Source organism: Delphinus delphis, chromosome 10 (genome assembly GCF_949987515.2).
Source record: "Delphinus delphis chromosome 10, mDelDel1.2, whole genome shotgun sequence".
Taxonomy (NCBI): Eukaryota; Metazoa; Chordata; class Mammalia; order Artiodactyla; family Delphinidae; genus Delphinus; species Delphinus delphis.
This window is the reverse complement of record NC_082692.2, coordinates 18,388,495-18,409,711: the sequence shown is the minus strand read 5'-3', so window position 1 is coordinate 18,409,711 and position 21,217 is coordinate 18,388,495. Positions and strand designations below refer to the sequence as shown.

The window sequence follows — 21,217 nt, the reverse complement described above, 5'->3', positions numbered from 1 at the left end:
TATACCAATGTGCTATATTTAGTACCATAAAACACCAAAATATATTGAAGGATTAACAGCCATTAATAGCAATATCACCAAAGTAGTTATTCTTTATCATTTTCTAGCAAATAACTGAGCACTAACAGGCTCAGAAATAGGTCTGAAAAAGAGAATCTTTCAGAAAAGTTATGCCCAAATAGCTGTAATTATTGGAAAACCAAGAATCAGGTGACAGAAATGTATAAAAGTAAATTAAAAGCTTTATCTATAAGGAAGTTCGATATAAAACATATATAAAATTTAAAGAAATATCAATATTTCTTTAATATTTCATATAAATTATATATATTTATACCTAATTTTTATATTTTATGTATCCAATCTGTATTACCTATGTTGTATTATACATAGAAAAATATAAAATATACATAATAGGAAGAAATAAATGGAAAATGTAGTTAAAGAAATTATATCTATTTACAATAGCATCCAAGGATAACAAACATCTAGGAATCTAACAATTGTTTTGAAATGCTTCTACAGGGGCTTCCCTGGTGGCGCAGTGGTTGAGAGTCCGCCTGCCGATGCAGGGGACACGGGTTCGTGCCCCGGTCTGGGAGGATCCCACATGCCGCGGAGCGGCTGGGCACGTGGGCCATGGCCGCTGAGCCTGCGCTCCGCAACGGGAGAGGCCACAGCAGTGAGAGGCCCAAGTAACGCAAAAAAAAAAAAAAAAAAGAAAGAAAGAAATGCTTCTACAAATAAAATAAAATATATGAAGATATACAGAGAGATAAATAATATTTAAGAAGAGGACAATATGTTTAATAGTTTGGTCCTTCTGAAAGTCAATGAAATGCAAATCAAGACCAAAATGCAATGCCATTTTATGCCAGGCCAACTGGTAAAAATTAAAAGTGTGACAATACAACCCTCAGTTAACGTAATACTCAACTGTGAAAGCTGAAAGCTTTTCTGAAGAACTGAATAGACATTTTTCCAAAGAAGACATACAGATAGCCAAAAGGCACACGAAAAGATGTTCAGTATCGCTAATCATCAGAGAAATGCAAATCATAATCACAATGAGATATCGCATCACACCTGTCAGAATGGCTGTCATCAGAAAGTCTACAAATAACTAATGTTGGTGAGGGTGTGGGGAAAAGGGAACCTTCGTACACTGTTGGCACTACAGTAAATTGGTGCAGCCACTGTGGAAAACAGTATGCAGGTTCCCCAAAAGACTAAAAATAGAACTATCATATGATCCAGCAATTCCACTCATGGGAACATATCCAAAGAAAACAAAAAAAACTAATTCAGAAAGGTATATGCACTCTGATGTTCAAAGCGGCATCATTTACGATAACCAAGATGTGGAAGCAACCTAAGTGTCCATTGACAAATGAATGGACAAAGAAGATGAAAAACAATGAATTTCATCCACTTATATATGCCACTGTGGTACATCTATGATACAGAATACCATTCACTAGTAAAAATGAATGGACTATTGATTGACACACACAACATCCTGGATGAATATCCAAATAATTATTTTGCATTAGAAGAGTCAATCTCAAAAAGTAATGGACAGTTTATGTACATATAATCTTTTTTTTAAAAACATTTTGTTGGAGTGTAATTGCTTTACAATGTTGTGCCAGTTTCTGCTGTATAACAAAGTGAAAAATATGTATACATATATCCCCATATCCCCTCCCTCTTGCATCTCCCTCCCACCTTCCCTATCCCACCCCTCTAGGTGGTCACAAAGCACCGAGCTGATCTCCCTGTGCGAAGCTGCTGCTTCCCACTAGCTATCTATTTTACATTTGGTAGTGTATATATGTCAGTGCTACTCTCTCACTTTGTCCCTGCTTACCCTTCCCCCTCCCCGTCTCCTCAAGTCCATTCTCTACATCTGTGTCTTTATTCCTGACCTGTCCCTAGGTTCATCAGAACTTTTTCTTTTTTTAGATTCCATATATATGTGTTAGCATATGGTATTTGTTTTTCTATTTCTGACATCACTCTGTATGACAGACTCTACGTCCATCCACCTCACTACAGATAACTCAATTTCATTTCTTTTTATGGTGGAGTAATATTCCATTTTATATATGTGCCACATCTTTACCTATTCATCTGTCGATGGACACTTAGGTGGCTTCCATGTCCTGGCTACTGTAAATAGTGCTGCAATGAGCACTGTGGTACATGTCTCTTTTGGAATTATGGTTTTCTCGGGGTATATGCCCAGTAGTGGGATTGCTGGGTCATATGGTAGTTCTATTTGTAGTTTTTAAGGAAACTCCATACTGTTCTCCATAGTGGCTGTATCAATTTACATTCCCACCAACAGTGCAACAGGGTTCCCTTTTCCCCATACCCTCTCCAGCATTTATTGTTTGTAGATTTATTCTGACCAGTGTGAGGTAATACCTCATGGTAGTTTTGATTTGCATTTCTCTAATGATTAGTGATGTTGAGCCTCCTTTCATGTGTTTGTTGGAAATCTGTATATCTTCTTCGGAGAAATGTCTATTTAGATCTTCTGCCCATTTTTGGATTGGGTTGTTTCTTTTTTGATATTGAACTGCATGAGCTGCTTGTATATTTTGGGGATTAATCCTTTGTCAGCTGCTTCATTTGCAAATATTTTCTCCCATCCTGAGGGCTGTCTTTTCGTCTTGTTTATGGTTTCCTTTGCTGTGCAAAAGCTCTTAAGTTTCATTAGGTTCCATTTGTTTATTTTTGTTTTTATTTCCATTTCTCTAGGAAGTGGGTCAAAAAGGATCTTGCTGTGATTTATGTCAAAGAGTGTTCTTCCTATGTTTTCCTCTATGAGTTTTATAGTGTCTGGCCTTACATTTAGGTCTTTAATCCATTCTGAGTTTATTTTTGTGTATGGTGTTAGGAAGTGTTCTGATTTCATTCTATGTACATATAACCTTGAAATGAAAAAAATTACAGAAAGAGAAAAGATTAGTGGGTTCCAGTGGTTAAAGAAGAGGCAGATGAGAAATGGTTGTGGCTGTAAAAGGGCAAAATGAGGCTTCCTTGTGCTGATGGAAATGTTCTGTATCTTAAGTATGTTAATATCTGTATCTTGGCTGTAATCGTGTGTTATAATTTTACAAAGTGTTACTGTTGAAGGAAATAAGGTAAAGAGTATAGAATATCTCTCTCTGTTATTTCTTATAAGTGCATGTGAACCTACAACTATCTCAAAAATTTTAATTTAAAACAGCTGTATTCAAATTAAATAAAAAGTAAATGGTATAATTATCCCAATTAAAAGGAAGATATTGTTAGCTTAGATAATATAGTGAGACTCAACACATGGTACCTATAAGAAACCCAGTTTAAATATAAAGACAGAAATGAGTTAATGTTTTGTTGTTTTTTTTTTTTTGCGGTACGCGGGCCTCTCACTGTTGTGGCCTCTCCCGTTGCGGAGCACAGGCTCCAGACGCACAGGCTCCGGACGCGCAGGCTCAGAGGCCATGGCTCACGGGCCTAGCTGCTCCACGGCATGTGGGATATTCCCAGACTGGGGCACGAACCCGTGTCCCCTGCATCAGCAGGCGGTCTCTCAACCACTGTGCCACCAGGGAAGCCCTGAGTTAATGTTTTAAAATGGAAAAATGTATGTCATCCTAACTCTAATCAAAGAAAGCTGAAGGTGTTACATTAACATCAGACAAAGTAGACTTAAGAAAGAAGAATATTATCAGAAATAAATTCATTTCATAATGATCAAGAAGTCAGTTCATCAAGAAGACATAAAAGTTATCAATGCTTATGTAACTAATAACAGACCTTCAACTATATAAAGCAAAAGCCAATAGAAATGCAAGGAGAAATAGAAAAATCCATAAATACAATAACATCACAATACACTTCTTTCAATAGGTGATTGAGCAAGTTGATAGAAAACCAGTAAGGATGTAGAAACTTGAATGATACTCTCAACCCAATTTACTTAATTATTAACTTTAGAATATTCTACTTGATGATAGAAAAATACACATTATTTTCAAGTGAACACTGAATATTTATCAAAAAGAACTTATCTTGGACCATAAAACATGTCTTAAAATATCTCGCATGATTCGAATTATACAAAGTATTTTCGTTAACCACAGTGGGATCATATTAGAAATCAATAAGAGAAGGAGAGTGAAGTGCTTCCTACATAATTAGAAACTAAACAATACAGTTCTAAATAACTCATATGTCAAAGAAGGAATGAAAAGGGAAAGTAGAAAGTATTTTGAATTCAATGAAAATAAAGATACAATACATCAAAATATGATATGCCACTAAGGCAATGCTTAAGGGAAAATTTTATGGTACAAAACGCCTATACTAGGAAAAAAGAGGTGTCAAAACAATTATTTCAGTTTCCACCTTAAGCAAGTAGAATAGAAGCAAACTGAACCTAAAGTTAGCAGGAGTGATGAAAAATACAGATCAGAACAAAAATCAATAAAAACAAACAAACAAAAACCTCTTGAGAAAATGGAGAAAATGGATAAACTTCTAGCCAGATTGATAAGGGAAAAAATTAAAAATTACCAATATTAGGAATGAGAAAAGTGCCACTACTAAGATTCTACAGATAATAAAAGAATAATAAGGGAATAGTATGAACAATTTAATGCAAATAAACTTGACAATTTAGAAAAATGGACAAATTTTTGAAAAATGTAAACTATCAAAGCACATTCAAGAAGAAAGAGGTAACCTGAACAGCCCTGTATCTATCAAAGAAATTGGAGATGTAGCTAAACCTTCCCACAGAAAATTCCAGGCCCATATGGACCCAACATTGTTTTATCAAATATTTAAAGAAAAAAATAACATTAGCAAAACCAGAGATATTACAAGAAAACTACAGTTTTTATTTTTAGCAAAATTATTAGCAAGATTTTTGCAAATGGAATCATAGAGAAAGAGGGAGAGAGAGAAAGAGAATAATATACCAATATCAAGTGGAATTTACCCCAGGAATGCAGGGTTGATTTAACATTTGAAAATTAATCAATATAATTCTCATATTAATAGACTCAAAAAGAAAACCCATCTGACTATCTCAATAGAGGAAGGAAAACCATTTCACAAAATCTAACATCCATTTCTGATTAAAAAAACAAACTCTCAGAAAACTAGGAGTATAAGGAATTTCTTCAACCTGAAAAAGGATATCTAAGAAAAACCCATAGCTAACATCATACTTAATGGAGAAATTTTAAATGCCTTCTCCCTAAGATCAGGAACACTAATAAAAAAAATCAGAACTTGAATTTTTAAGAAACACCATTTAAAATAGCAAAAACTATTAAATACTTAGGAATAAGTCTGGAAACAAAGCACATATCTGAAAAGAGGTTAACATCCAAAGTGTATAAAGAATTCATACAACTCAATAGCAAAAAACAAACAAACAAAAAACCCCAAAAACCCAAAACAAAAAACAAATAATCTGGTTACAAATAGGCAAAGGACCTGAATAGACATTTTTCCAAAAAAGATATTCAAATGACCAAGAGACACATGAAAGAGTTTTTCAACATCACTGATCATCAGGGAAATGCAAAACCGCAAAGTGATTCCACCTCGCACTTGTTAGAATGACTATTATCAAAAAGATAAGAGATAACAAGTGCTGGTGAGGATGTAGAGAAAGGAGAACTCTTGTACACTGTTGGTAGGGATGTCAGTTGGTGCAGTCACTATGGAAAAAAGTATAGAGTGTCCTCAAAAAATTAATAGTAGAACTACCATATGATCCAATAATTCCACTTCTGGCTATACATCCAAAGAAATAAAGTCACTGTCTTAAAGAGATATCTGCTCCCCCATGTTTACTGCAGCATTATATACAATAGCCAAGTGTCCGTCAATGGATGAATAGATAAAGCAAATACGGTATACACATATAATGAAATATTACTCAGCCATCAAAAGAAGGAAATCCTGCCATTTGTGACAGCATGAATGAATCTTGAGAATATTATGCTAGGTAAAATAAATTAGACAATAAAAGATAAATACTATATGATCTCACACGTGAAATCTAAAAAAACCAAACTTACAGAAACAGAGAACAGATTGGTGGCTGCAAGAAGTTGGGTTTGGGGAGTAATGGGTGATGGTGGTCAAAAGATACCAATATCTAGTTATAAGATAAATAAATTCTGGGGATGTAATGCACAGCTTGGTGACTAGAGATAACACTGTATTGTGCATTTGAAAGGTGCTAAGAGAGTAGCAGGTCTTAAAGTTCTCATCACAAGAAAAAAATTGTGATTATTTGAGGCGATGGATATTAAGTAAACCTACTATGGTAATCATTTTACAACATATACATATTAAATCATTATTTTGTATACATTAAAGTTATACAATGTTATAGGTCAATTGCATCTAAATAAACCTTGGGGGGGGGGGAAATGTGCAGTTTATTTTATGTCCATTACATCTCAATAAAGCTGTGGAAAAAATGAAAGTAAGAAAAGGTAAAAATATATTTGGGAGGATGCTTACCCCAGCAGAGACAGTTAGATGTATGCATTGTGAGAAGACCTTAAGGTTAACTGCATTTTATTGGTAAGATCCTAGTTTTTGTGTTAAGTGGTGTGTTCATGGGTGCTTCTTATATTATTAAAAATAATATAATGATTAGAAAATACCAGGACGGAATGATTCAATGATGAGATTACATTTTAAAACAATGGTTGTAATGTTTAATCTGATTCTCTCCATGTCCCCCTAAAAGATAATAATAATTATTATTTCCAGTCTATTCAAATGTTGTTAAAACTTCACTGTAAATTAAAGCAAGAAATTAAGTTCCACATTATCTTGGAGTAGAAGACTATTTTTAATTCTATTTTAAGTTTTGATCTAGAGGGAAATAATAATCCACTCAGTTTCCTCAAGGATATGCTTTTAAGTATTTTGGCAGTTACACTCTGGGATATTTTTGTGTTTAAAAATGGTCAAGTCTGGTACAAGGAGAATGTCACATGAAAAATCACTTTTTAAAATGGGTTGCAGGATGCTGTATCTCACCTATGACCTATGCCATTTCTTTGTGCATTCAGACATGAAACTTAACAATCTAGACTGCAAAGAGTAGCTTTAATGCCCTGACTTTTGGGAAAGGTGGAAAGATATTAGCCTTATATTGCCTTATTTTTTCTTGTGGTGAAGGGTGGAGTGATGTGTAGATGTGTGATGTTTTTCCGAGGTTTCTGGCAAGTGTCACACCTCTGACCATGATCTCAACTGGGGAGCTTGAGCCAAATATTCCCCCATTGGTTTTTCTCCTCTAATATATGGGCTTGTAGCAGACCTTAAATCATGGTTTGGTAATGTATTTAAAGTTATGACTTTAATGGTCCTGAAATGCTCAGTTTTTGCTAGAAAGATAATGAAATAAACTAATAGCTATGAATTCTTCAAAACAGATGTTGGTGGAGGGCTTTTCTCATTGCACAAATCCAGGCAGAAATTCACCTAGATTACAATCTGGAAGATGGCCCTGGAGTTGTATAACCATTCAGCCTTTAATGGTTAGAGAAAAGCTTAAGATATATCAGAAGTCAGTATGTAACCTTTTATGCTGATTACTAAATTTTACTCTCCAGGAGTAAAATTAATTGGTAGTTAGTCAAGAGATCATTACATGAGTTTTCTGATTTTATGAATCTTTATATTTGGCATTTTTAGTAAAATGATTTGGTAAAATTATTTCCTAACAAGTTTTGAACACATAAAAGTAACCTACTGTTCATAATTTTGAAAATACTCAAAATCTTGCACAAGAAATCTTGGAAATAAATTGCCATTTTGTATCCATCAGTGTTGCCACTTCTTTCCACCATTTTTCAAATAACAATTGACAACCTATGTTTCCAAAACAAACAAATAAAACAAAAAAATCCCAGCAGCTGAGAACAGAGCTATGAAATGGGGCACAAGAGGTTTTCAACACTCTCCAACCTTGCCTGCTCCCTCCTTGTACCATGTATATCCATTTATCAGATGGCCTTCTAGGGGGAAGAGTGCCTTGATCTTTACAAAAGTCACAGAAAAATATTAGTGGAGCAGATACAGTCTCCTCTGATACAACTGGCCCTGTGCCATATTTGACATTCCTCTGTATGTCTAATGCCTCATTACATTTTTAATTATTTCATTGGGATAAGCAAGGAAATGCTTACTTCTAGAGGCAGAATTACTATATATAATCAAATTTATAGTTTTTATGGCATTAGCTTTATGTTGCCCAATTGCCCATCGGAAAAGTTATACTTCATTGATGGTAAGTGAAAAATCAGTTGTCTTTAACTCTAACCAGCACCGTGCCTTGTCATTTTTGCCACTTCTATTTGATTTCTATAAAATAAAACCCAGAGATGTAGGTTACTAGGTAGCTTGGTCATGTGTCTTCCACTACAACTTCCATGAAAAACTCTCTAATTGACTAGCATTTGAATATGAAGTTCAGTATTACGTATCAAAGTGTAATGGAAATATTTACCCAGAGTGTTCTAACACTAAGCAGAAATTCTGACTCTAGGAGATCAAGAATTCAGCTCCTGTGCTTCCCTGGTGGTACAGTGGTTGAGAGTCCGCCTGCCGATGCAGGGGACATGGGTTTGTGCCCCGGTCCGGGAAGATCCCACGTGCCGCGGAGCGGCTGGGCCCGTGAGCCATGGCCACTGAGCCTGCGCGTCCGGAGCCTGTGCTCCGCAATGGGAGAGGCCACAACAGTGAGAGGCCCGCGTACCGCAAAAAAAAAAAAAAAAAAAAAAAAAGAATTCAGCTCCTTTCTTTCTTTGTCAGCTTGAATTCTCTTATTCTTTAACATGATAACTTCTACTTTCCTTCAGAAATAATTTTCAGTATTGACTGATATGGCATAAGTGAATCTGCATTACTTATAGGAAATCTGATAGTATGTGCTCCACCTACTAATCTGATAGCAATACGCAGTGCCCCGCAGTGACGGAAACTCATCAGCATATTGCAGAGAAACTGGTGTTAAAATTCAGCAAGTCTAATAAAAATTCATTAGATTAAATAATAAAAATGAAAATAATATTCAGTAAGAAACTAAACCTTAGTCTTCAAACTTCTCAGCAAGATTGATAAATTAGAATGACATGAGTAGGGAAGAAGCCACAGAAAAGAATGACATTAGCTAGATTCCCTTTCCACTAGAATTTTCACTTAAAAAATATTCAGTGAAAAATTTATGCACATGTACACAGGCATATCTGCCTGTGTACACACACACATACTTTCTCAAAACTCCAAATATTGTCTGCATAAGTTTTTTATCTTTTGTTTGACAAAACATATATCCATCTTTTTTCAGTGCAGTCCTAAGTCTTGGGTAGCTTATATACTTGATAAGCATTTTAGATAGGGATGGCTTAAATATTTATATATGTCCATACCATTTATTCTCCCATGTATTTAACATAAATCTTATTTTTGAAATTAATTCCTTTTGCTCCAGCTACCTTTTTTTTTTTTCCTGTGACGTCTAGTTTTTTCAACAACTAGTTTTACTAATCAATTCTGCAAATTCTATTATCAGTTAAATTGCTAAGTAAGGTACTATGGATGATTGGCTCAAAAGTATCAGAAATATCACTATGATCAGAAAGTATGGCTCTAATTATATTCTTGACAGTCCAATCTTTATGTAAGAAAGGCTGTACCATATCTTCTATGATACAGGACCTTGCAGTATTTACCAAACAATTTAGGTGGATGGACGAGAAGGAGTTTAATTCAGAAATATCCATAAACAGGCAAATTTTCCCTCTTCATTTCTCATATTTCTAAAGGGTTCATTATTATTAGAATTAAAGCAAGGATACACCTTGCAATTTCTCTGGTTCCTTGGGTATTTATGGCTATATGGGTATACATGGCTATAGCATTCGTATTGCCCCAGAGGGACTTTGTTTCTCAGGTTCCATTTATTGATAGAAACTTGGGAAAAAGATAACTAGGCAACTATACTCATTTAGAGAATTAGGTAATCGGCCACCAAAGTTCAAATATTCTTGGATTGTTCGCATTTCTTGTGTTTTAAGAAATAATGATCAGTGTTCCATTTCTGGTACAACCAAGAACTCTTCTACAGGATCTAATCCTACTGCAGATAAGAATTACAAACTCTGGGCAATTTTTTAAAATAAATAATGATGCTAAAAGTGAACAACAGCAGACAAATTCTGGAGTAAAATTTTGGAAAAAAGGGGTAGCTCATATGATTTTTATGTCTAAGGCTTTTTGTCAACGTTAGCTGCATACATAGCAGCTAAAATTTTGATAGAAAACCTAGGAATTTTGTGCCTTGAAGAGCCAGAGAACAGAATTTGAGGCAACTAACAGCTATTTAAAAGTGAGAGGGCACAGATGTAGAGAACAAATATATGGACACCAAGTGGGGAAAGTGGCAGGGGGGTGGGTGGTGGTGGGATGAATTGAGAGATTGGGATTGACATATATACACTCATAGGTATAAAACATCACTAAGAAGAACTTGCTGTATAAAACTAAATTAAATTAAATTAAAAAAAAAAGTGAAAGGGATTCAATAAAGTTGAGAACTAGAGAAATAAATCCCTATATTTTGTGTGTAAACTCTGCCTAAATTAGTTTCACTCCTGAACTACACATGCTTCTGATAGCCCTCAGATAAGGATAAAGAGACAAAACTAAACTGAGATTTGAGATACAAAATTAGGAATTGAATTCCTAGAAGTAAATCACCTGCTAAAATAACAAAATTTTAAATGTTTTCAAGTGAATAAAACAGAGTCCTCAGCCTTCACAGCATATCAATGCTCAAAATGCAATCCAAAATTACTCTGCATATGAAGAACCAAAAAGATTTGACCCATTTTGAATAGAAAAGAATCCTGAGATAGTCCATGTTACAATTAGCAGACAAGTATTTTTAATAGCAATTATAAAAATATTCAAGGATATAACTGAAAGTATGCTCACAGTGAAATAGAAGAGAAATAGAAACTATAAAAGGAAACAGATGGGCATTATTTACATGAAAAATACAATATCTGAAAATTTTAAAAAAGAAACCCAACAAATAATATGGATGAGAGAAAGTCAGTGAACTTGGAGAGAAAAAAAACAGAGAAAAATTGAAAAAAAACAAAGCCTCAAGAGTATGTGGAACTAAATCAAAAGATCTAACATATATGTAATTGGAGTCCCAGCAGAAGACAAGAGAGAGAATTGAGCAGACAACGTATTTGCAGAAATAATATCCATTATTGTCTTCATTTGGTGAAATATATAAATTTAAAGAGGAATGAAGTTTTGCAAACATCAAGCAAGATAATTATGAAGAAAACCATGCCCAAGGCACATCATAGTCAAAACACTAAATGCTAAATATAGACAAAATCTTGAAAGGAGACAAAGAAAAACAACACGTTACCTACAGAGGAACAATAACATGGATTTCTCCTCAGAAAATATACAGGTGAGGAAGCAGTGAACCAACATCTTGAAAGTTATTAAAGAAAAAAATGAATTCTATATGCCAAAAAATTATCCTTTAAGAATAAATGTGAAATGAAACCATTTTTAAATAAAGAAGAAAAATTAAGATAATTTATATCCAGCAGCCCAGCATTACAAGAAATGCTAAAGGAATTCTTCAGAACAGTTTAAAAAAAAACATTACTACATTGTCCTGTGGGGCTTATATTTTCATGTGTATGTGATATATACGACAACTATAGCATAAAAGATGGCTGCACAATTTCTCCATTTTACATAAAATGGTATAGTAACATTAAGTAGAATGAAAAATAAAGAATGTTTACTGTAATATTTACAGCAACCACTAAAAATAATGTAAAAAGTCAAGCCAAAAAAGCTGATACATTAAAATTAAATTCTAATGATTCTTAAATAATCCAAAAAAATGCAGGAAAGGAAGAACAAAAAAGTAGAAGTAACAGAAAACAAATAGCCAAGGATATATATAAATCACAACTATGTCAATAATTACATTAACTATTAATGGACTAAGCACTCTAATTAAAAGTCAATGATTATCAGAATGGATAAAGAAACAAGATTCAACTATCTGTTATCTACACGAGTTTCCCTTTAAATATAAAGACATAGATAAGTTGAAAGCAAATGGATGGGAAAAGGTTATGCCATGCTTACAGTATGCCTAAGAAGGTCAGAGTGGCTATGTTATCATCAGATGATCTAATTTTTAAGAGAAAAGTATTTCTAGAGGTAAACAGGGAAATTCTTATAGATAACAGATAATTGTTCATGTGCTTAATAACAGAACTTCAAAACATATGGAGAAATTAACAGAATTAAAGAGACAATTTCACACTTACCATTAGAGATTTTAACACCATTCTCTCAGGAATTAATAGAACACCTAAACAAAAACAAAAATCAATAGGTTGTTTTAGTAACAGTGTCACCCACCTTGCCCTAACTGATATTTATAGAACACTGCACTCAACAACTAGAGAAACATATTATTTTCACGAGCACTTAGTATGTTCACCAAGACGGAAATTATGCAAGAAAATAAAGCAAATCCCGATTAATTTAATTAAATCATGCAGAGTATGTTCTCTGGCCACAAGGGGTGTAATTATAAATCAAAAACCATAAAATATCTAGGAGAACCACAAATCTTTTCAAATTAAACAAGACACTTCTAAATAACCCATGGGTCAGAAAAGAAAGCAAAAATTAAATTTAGTAGTATTTCAAACTGAATGATAATGACTAAGCATATCAAAATTTGTGGTATACAGCTTAATCAGTGCTAAAGGAAGTTACAGTTTAAAATGCTTATATTAGAGAGGAAATAATAATCACTCTATATCAGAGATAAAGGAGAACTCCAACAGAATGAGATGAATTTTAAAACTAGTATTTGATTGAAGTAAGAAATCTAGAAAGACCAGATTCCACGTGGTGGAAATCAAGACAGCATCTGAACCCTATGGCCAAAATTCAAACAAGGGTATAAAATTGATCCAGGCCTCCTTTACCTGCAGCATACTTGCCACGATCATAAGAGATATATCTGTATATATCATACTTGCCATGGTCATAAGAGATATATCAGATATATCATAGGATACTAAAAGGATTTTAGTATTCTCTTTATCTTTTTCATTTTTTTCTCCTTTGGAGGTCAGTGTTAGTGACCCTGGGAACCACTGCAAGAAAAGGCTGTAACCAAAGAAACAAAATCTCAAGAAGAATAAATCAGAAGCTGCTTTTAGACTTGATTTTTCTGACTTGGAAATCTTATTTCTGTAATATTTATTTGCTCAAGTAATACGTGTTGACAATTTTGTAAATTTTATTACCGGATGGTCTTTTCATAAATGAGTATTTTTTGTATTCCTCATTTGCTTATATTCTAAGAAATTAGCATGTAAAAAAATAAAATGGGGCTAACTGGGAGAGGGTAAGGTGGATCATAGTTAACAGTTCCTTTAATAGTAGGCTTATTTTATATTTGCTCTAAATGTTTTACATGTATTACTTAATCATTACACACACACACACACACACACACACACACACACACACACAGAAAGCCTGTAATACTATAAAGTTAGGTAATATAAGCCTCCTAATTTTACACATGAGGAAACTGAGGAAGAGATTTAAAAGTGACTTGCCCAAGAATACATAAATATTAGACAGTACCATTGAAATTTGCTCTCGGACAGTTTAGTTCAGAGACCATATTTTAACCACTATAATATTATATTAAAGGGATGACTGTCCTAAGTTTTGACGTTCTGTGAAGAGCAAGACAGTAACATTCAACTATTGGCCTCAATAAACCGAACCAATAAACCAGATCTCAAATTCCTCTGTTTAGAAAATCTCTGTTTTAAGTCTTGGGATGAGTGACCCCACCCTCTACATTGATTTCTTTCCCACCAAAAAGAATTGAGTTATTTCAGTAAATGGTTATTAAATACCTGAGTGCATAAAATTCTATCATTCTCAAAACAATAATCAGTATATCATTTATCTAGATTTTTCATTTGATTGCTTAACTATTTTGCATTTCTGATTTTGCATTCATACACAGAAGAGTGAACCATGGTAATATAAATATAAAGAGTCTTCTTGTAATGGACTCACAAAAATTTTGTGGGAAAGGAAGCTGAAGATATTAGACACAAATTATGGTTTAAAAATCATTGGTTAATTTATTCTGTTAATCCTATAGTTCTAAATAAAAGTTTCAATATATAAAGCACAATGATAATAATGCAAATGGAAATACAAGAAGCATTTCTAACAGTGACATTGAACAATATGCATTATTGTATTCATGACCAGCATGAATCTTTTTAGTGCTTATTTCATACTGATTCTTACTGTGAACAGAGAAAAGTCTGCCAGAAGCAGATGAAGACAAATTACAGAAGCACATATATTTAAATGCCAAAGCCTACTGCAAAGTTATTTTCCCGAAGTGAAAATCTATAACACCTTACAATGTATGCAGTTTTAAACTGTCTTTGTTTTAATATGACATAGTGGATTATTTTGACCCATGTGTTCCATTACATCCAATTGCCTTTGATATTCAGATTGCAAGATTTCACTTAGGACTATTTGACCTTATACTATTTTATGTTCTCAAATATACTTATACATACTGAATAATGGTAAACTATATAGTTTGATATTTAAAAAATGTTTTTTTTCTGTCATAACCCCCTCCAGAATCTTATTAACCATAGCAGACCTTCTTTGCTTTTTTGTATATAATTGTTCATATGCTTTTGAAGCAACTTCTTCTGCTACACAGCATTCAAAAGCATGCGGCCAAATAAGTGATAGGCAAATATTTTGGAAATTGCTTGTTAAGGTTGGGGGAAGTCCCTGATTAACAAAAGAACTTTCCAAGACATTCCAGTAGCCAAGTTCAATTTCAAGTAAAGTGATTGAAGTGCCCAAAATACCAAAACATTTCTTTGCTGATACTGTCTGTTCTGTCTTAGAGTGGGATTTACCTGCTACTTTTTCTGTTATCAGTATCCACCCATCTTCCCTCCCATTTCCTCTCTGGGCAGTTTGCTGGCCCAGCTCAATTAAAGGACAAATCCATTGCAGTCTGCAGTGTAGGAATTATAATGAAGTCAGCTGTCAAACTCCTATCTCGCAGCTGCCCCTCTGTGGGTAATCTGATGGCCACTTGTCAGCTGTTTCACCCAGTCAAACACAGACAAAGGGTCTCTGATGGCCTGCTTTATTCTAATCAATCTACACAGAGGCAGATGTTGAAATCCCAGCAGGAAAAGGTGTAATTTGATTTAGCATTCAGAACTGCCTTCTCCTATTGATAGATCCCATCTCTCTGAACTCGATATCCTTTTGCAACTATGGGGCAGGTAATTTTGTGTTTATTTATTTTCCTCATTCTGTCATTAAAAATAATGCTTTAGAATGTTATTTCAGAGTGTAGGACATTGCCCAATGAAACACAACAGAATACCATAAATTAACTGGTCTCTCAAGGTGGAAGGAATCTAAGTGACTTAGGTTTTGAAGGAGATGTCTCTAATTTTCTCAATTTTCTAAAGTGAGCCAGAAGAACCAGTGAGCTATTCATTCACTTTTGCATGGTTCTCTATTCTCTGTCAACCAGAGTTGATATTAGAAAGAAAAAAATAGACTTTTTTCTTAGAATAATTAGGCAGAAAACATAAAGCAAGGCTGTATTAAGAGAAATAAAAATAATACCAATTATCATCTGATTAATACCAATTATCTGTTTTCCATTCTCCAACCACAAAGATTGTAGTGAAGTTACCTGTTTTCTTAATGAAGGATTTCTCTTTTTTAAACAATAACTTAAATCAACATACACACTATTAATTGTACCCAAACTTTAAAAAATGTGTGATTTTGATTATGCAATTACTACCTCTGTCACTCTCTGTCTACAGCCATTGTATTTCCTGACTTCTCGAATAAGATACACATATCTAGGAAAATCTAGCTTCACACAAAATGGTTTGTCTTTTTAGTACGGAATATCTACAATTTCCATTTCTTTTTTTTTAAACTTTTTATTTTATATTGGAGTATAGCTGATTAACAATGTTGTGATAGTTTCAGGTGCACGGCAAAGCGACTCAGCCATACATGTACATGTAACCATTCTTCCCCAGACTCCCTACAATTTCCATTTCTAATGCCTTTCTTAAGGTGGTGAATTCTTCTTAATGTTACTAAAATATTGACTGCATGCAAGTAATTATTTATTAAAGACATGATAAAATAGACTGGGGAAGCCAGGCCATTTATCTTAATATCTGCTTTAAAATGGGAATAGGAATATTTGTGATTTCATATTTGTGTTCTTTTATATTGAGAATGAATGCCTTCCCTAACGCAAGCCCTGCTATTAATTTATTAAATCAACTTCACTTCAAGCATTTTGTTTAATTTTTTATTTTTTTGCGGTACGTGGGCCTCTCACTGTTGTGGCCTCTCCCGTTGCGGAGCACAGGCTCCGGACGCGCAGGCTCAGCGGCCATGGCTCACGGGCCCAGCCGCTCCGCGACATGTGGGATCTTCCCGGACCGGGGCACAAACCAGTGTCCCCCGCATCGGCAGGCGGACTCTCAACCACTGCACCACCAGGGAAGCCCTAGATTAATTTTGACTCAAGTTGTCAAAATGTAAACTTTATTTTTATTAGGTCTTTAAAAGTCAACATAATATTGAAATTCTGATGTACAAAAGGAGTATGTATTTTTCGCACATATCAAGTTGCTGAAAGACATTTTTCAGTGACTTGGTATTAACTGTGCAGTGGTTTTTATAATTGTTTAAAACATCAGTATCTAAGAACAGAATAATATTCTAGAATGAAGCTCAGCCCCAAGTATTTCAATTGCTGATACTGAAAGAAATACACAGAGATACTGTAAAATTGTAAGAAAATAGGGCCAAATCTTTGGTGACAAAACATTCAATGACATTCAATAAGAAAAATCACAGCTAGTACTAGACAAAATGAGCTACTCCAGAAAGCAGTGTGATTTCCAAATTTGGAATTCAATACTACAGGTCTTCTCATATTAAAATAGTTTCAACTAATGCTTTACTATGTTTGAAGATCAAGATGGTGTGTACGTGTATGTGTTTACATCAAACTTTAAGAATGACAAAAGTTTGATGTCAAAAGAGAAAATGAGAATGTAAGCATTCTGCCATTCCTGGTAAAATAACTATCTGTCTGGCCCTGAGCACAGTTCTGAGGTTGCTTTGTTCTAAGAGAAGAGTAGGCTGTCATAAAATAAGAATGAAAACTTATGACTGCCTTTGGGTTTGTGTATGAAAATGGTGGTGGCAGGATGAGGGAAGGGGCTCTGGTCCCATAATTTTTGTGTATTATCCTAACCTTGGGAAAAAAAAGGAGATTCTTTGAGATAACTGCCCCCTGAAACACACACAAAATTATATAACGCCTTTGCTTTGGAAAATTTATATATTTAAAAAATATCTAGGCAGCTCAGCTTTCTTCTATGTGCATGGTTCTCAAGGTTTGTTTGGGACTCCAGGGAATTCTCAAGATCCTTTTAGGGTGCCTGTGAGGTCAAAACTATTTTCGTAGCAACACTAAAGTGCTATTAGTCCTTGTCACTCTAATTTCCCATGAGTAACAGGAGGAGTTTTCTAGATAGCTAATGAAATGTACACTGTGTATTCTGTTTTTTAAATTCTTCAGTTTTAATTTCGAATATAGTACATACCAGTGGATATAACCCAAACAAACAAAAGCTGTTTGGTATTCTCGATAATGTTGAAGAGTACTGCTAGGGACTGAATTGTGTCCCCCCCTCATAATTCATATGTTGCAGCTTAACGAGCTTTCTTTCTACACACACACACACACACACACACACACACACACACACACCCCCCCCCAAGGAAAGGCCATGTGAGGTCACAAGGAGAAAAAGCCCATCTACAAACCAAAAGAAAGCCCTCACCAGAACCTAACCATGCTGGCACCCTGACCTCGGACTTCCAGTCTACAGAAATGTGAGAAAATACATTGCTGTTGTTTAAGCCACCAAGTCTGAGGTATTTTGTTATGACATCCTGAGCAGACTAAGTGTAAAGTGGTCTTGAAACCCAAAATCCTGAGAACTGCTGATCTATATTAATAAAGATATGATATTGGAGCCCCCTCTAGGCTCAAAGGAGAAAACCCAAATCCATGACTTTCGTTGCAATTATGTCTTTGAACAAAATGGGTAACATGTTGTGCTGACAAGTGTTTTAAAATGCTGGAGTCCTTTTGCCATAACAATGTTGTTATGAGAGAAATACTTAATACTTCCCCACTACTTTAAAATTCTTGACTCTGTATTCAAAGCCCTATGCTTTGGGCCCTCTATCTACTCAGTCAACAGTATCTTCCACTTTCCCTCAGCATTAAACCTCTTCTTTTTAGAAAGTAAATCTCAAATTCCCTTGGGTACACATTGCTCATACTAGTCTCTGTCCTTGTCTCATACAATATTCTCACTGTCTGTGTCAGATCTTATCTTTTCAATTTGAAGAACTTTCTTCACTACCATCCATTATGTGGATAATCACAAGTTTTATTCTGAGGAACTCAGGAGTCACAGCACTAAGCATGGAAAGGAGATATCATCTTCCATATTTCAAGAGGATCATATAGACACTATTTTGGGCAAAAAAGAATCTGAGAAGGTGCATCTTTTTCACCAATTTACTATGTATCATACATAGCTTTAAAGTACTACTCCTTGAAATCTAAAACATGTTCTCAAAAGTACACAGGCACAATTGGGAAAGATTTTTAAAATATATGCTTTTCCCTTTTGCATATATGTCAATTATCTCCACAATAAAGCTTATACCATCCCTCTGCTTGCAGTGGTGAGAATAAGGCTATGCAAAGTAAGGTATTCAAATTTGCAGTAAAATAATGAAATTGAATCCCAGAATTCATAAAGGCCAAAAAAAGACTGTCCAAATTGTTTTATTTCCTCTGTGTTATTACACTGTGAGGATAATTTTGTTGCGCCGTTGTTACATAACCTAGGTTCTCCCATGATTTCGTTCACAGTATATCACTGGACTTACTTGAGGATTCAGTGAAGAAAGCCTGACCATGGCTTACCATAATGATGAATTTGATACTGGTAAACACTCATTTTAAAAAAGCATTCAGTTAATAAATGCAAATTTTAGAACATCTCACTTCACTTCATTTTTTCTAGATTTTAATTCCTTGTCTATTATGTGTTGCAGACATCTCTGAGACAGAGGCCCAAGGTTGAAGTTAAAAGCAAATTTTTACTTTGTCGTGATTATGGGGGTGGAAATAGAGGGGATACCAAGAAATTTGTTTTATCTGGATAATAAGGTCTTTCACTAGAGGATGTGACATCACATACACACACACACATACATACACAATTAAAGGTGAATTTTGCTGCTGTTTAAATGGTATCATGCAAATGGATCAACTAAATATATTCATTTCAATTTAATTTATCCAGAAATAAAGTAATCCTGAAAAAATTGAGTAGATCATTTCTCCCATCAGAATGGACACCTATACAAGGTTGGATAAAATAATAACTAACTTTATGATATGCTTTCTAATGCAAGAATTTCAAGATGTTTTCATCATTTCCCTTATTTAATCCTAACAAGAATCTGATGCTTTACGAGGCTAAGCCCAAGGACTGGGTTCAAATCTCAGCTCTTCTACTTACTGGGCCAGTAATCTTAGACAAGAGTATTTAACTTCTCAATGCCTCAATTTTATTTTCTATAAAGTAGGATAATAATGATAATAACCCTGACTTCATTGTGTAGTTGAGAATATTAAATAAATTACTATATCTAAAGAGCTTAAAGCACTACCTAGCTCACAGTAACCTCGATAAGAACATTAGCTCTTATTTTCTCATTTTACTAATAAGAATTTGAGCCTTGAAGGGGTTAATTAACTTATCAAAGTCTGCAACTGGTAAATAAATAAATCCTGGAGATCTAATACACAATACAGTGATTACAGACAACAAAACTCTTTTATAAACGTTAAACTTACTAAGAGACTGGATCCTAATTGTGCCTACCACTAGAAGAAATGATAATTATTGATGCAATAAAGGTGTTAGCTAATACTATAATGGTAATCAGATTGCAATAGAAAAGTATCAAATCAATATGTTGTACACCTTAAACCTGTACAATGTTACATGCCAATGTTACATGCCAATACCTCAATAAAAATACTAAACTCATGTGCTTGAATTGGAATTCAAATCCAGACAGTCTAATTCCACAATTCATGTTTATTCTCTGACACCTCTATTCTAAAGAGCCTTCCCCAGAAGTGAAACAGAAAGAGAGGAAAAGTTAGAAAAGCGCTCTTACTTAAGGAGTCATCAGAAAGAGTCAAAAACAAAATTCAGCCACAGGTGTGTGACATTTCACTCTCTCAAGAATTCAGTGAGTCAAAGCAAGTATTATTCTTCTCATCTCACAGATCATGAAACTGAAACTAAAAATTATTCACAACTTGCTGAATGTCAAATGTTAATGGATAAATCTCACCTAAAACCTGATGGGAAATTCAGGACTATAAATACGTCAATAAACTTTTTTCTGTGAAGGACCAGGAAACAAACATTTTAGAATTCCCAAGCCAGGACAGACAGTCTCTGTTGCAACTACCCAACTCTGAGTTTATAGCACCAAAAACAGCCATACATAATATATAAAATAAATAGGCATGGGTGTATTCCAATAAAGTTCTATTTACAAAAATAGGCAGCATGCAAGATTTGACCTTCAGGTTGCAGTGTGCTGACGTCTTATCTAGAAAATGATTGATGTTAATTCCTTACCAACCGTGACATATAATAAGTTCTCATTCAGTACATGTGAATGGACATATTAAGGTTACGTAAAATGTGATGAGAATAGCCTTATTGTATACTTGGTGAATATTTATTGAACACCTACTACGTGACAGGCACTTTTCTAGGTGGTGAGAAAAAAAATGGTAAAAAGATGACAAGGTTCCTGTTCTGGTGGAATTCATAATATGAACGCTCCTATTAGATCAATAAGTAAATTAAACACA

The 21,217-nt window shown here is 34.3% G+C and overlaps 1 long non-coding RNA gene across 1 annotated transcript in view; it reads right to left on the bottom strand.

The window, feature by feature from the left end:
• Window positions 1–21,217, bottom strand: part of LOC132431796 (uncharacterized) — an 88,023-nt gene that overhangs the window by 23,445 nt on the left and 43,361 nt on the right. The window contains exon 3 of the long non-coding RNA XR_009520797.1: window positions 12,414–12,457. This is a non-coding gene — a long non-coding RNA (uncharacterized lncRNA). The remainder of the gene's footprint in view (window positions 1–12,413; window positions 12,458–21,217) is intronic.